Consider the following 1,212-nt stretch of genomic DNA (forward strand, 5'->3'; position numbering starts at 1 on the left):
TCTTCTTCTTCTTCTTCTTCTTCTTCTTCTTCTTCTTCTTCTTCTTCCTCCTCCTCCTCCTCCTCCTCCTCCTCCTCCTCCTCCTCCTTCTCCTCTTCCCCTCCTCCTCCTCTTCTACTTCTAACTTTTTATTGCTTCTTTATGAATTTCACATCATGCACCCCAATCCCACACATCTCCTGGTCCCTTCATAACCACCTTTCACCCTTGAAACCTCTCCCCAAGAACAAAACAAAACAAACAGACAAAGCATCTCACCATGGAAGCTGTGGTGTGTCACCATGTGTCACACTGTATATCTTTTACCCAAACAACTTTACTTACAAATGTTTGTTGCAATGAGCCATTGCTCTGGTTCGAAGCCTCTGGCTTCTGATACACCTAGATCCTCACCAGGACTCCTCTTGGATATCCTATTGCTGCCCTGTGTCATGGAGATCCTGCAGCTTTTGATCTGCAGGCCCGGCCCCTGCACAGGCTCCAGCAATTCATAGATGGAGTGGACATTAGGGTGGACCAACTCAGAGCCCTGGAGCTGAGCCTGGTTTGAAGCTGAGTTGGTCAGCTCACCAGCTCCCCTGAACCCAGGACCACCAGGACCAGTTCTCCTGCTTTGCCCAGGAGAGTGGGCTAGCTCTCCCACTCTCCTGCCATTTGGAGTCCAACTCTCCCAAGGCCACACCATCAGGGCCAGCTCTACTCTGCTGCCCAGGCAAGTTTCTGGGCCCCACTTCCAGGGTGCTGAAACTCTGCCGTTCCCCCACCCTCAGGGTCAATGGCATGGCTTCTGATCAAGGAGAGATGGAAATATTCAACCTCCCTAAAGAAAGGAAGAAAGTAGGCCTCCTATTGGTCCCAGTCCTGGGAGGAGGAAACGTGTCTGTGTTTCTTTGTGTTGGTAATTTATGTGATGGAGTTTAACACCAGATGTAATGAAACACGAGTAGCAAGCAATGCTCTCTCTCAAGCACATCCTACAGGAAGTTTTGAGAAATGTCTTCAAGGGATGACATCATTAGAAGGAATCTGAAATACTTCAGACTACCAGGAACATTTCCATTGATTTCTCTTTGGAAGAAAGGGGGAATATAGACATAATAACGAATTAAATTTGAGTCCTAAACCATGGTTTAAATATTGGGATGAGGGGCAGTGGGATGGTGCAGCAGGTAAAAGTGCCTCTATAGCAAGCTCAGCAACCTGAGCTCAGGT

Source organism: Psammomys obesus, unplaced genomic scaffold, assembly GCF_907164565.1.
Source record: "Psammomys obesus unplaced genomic scaffold, mPsaObe1.curated_primary_1811, whole genome shotgun sequence".
NCBI classification, from domain to species: domain Eukaryota; kingdom Metazoa; phylum Chordata; class Mammalia; order Rodentia; family Muridae; genus Psammomys; species Psammomys obesus.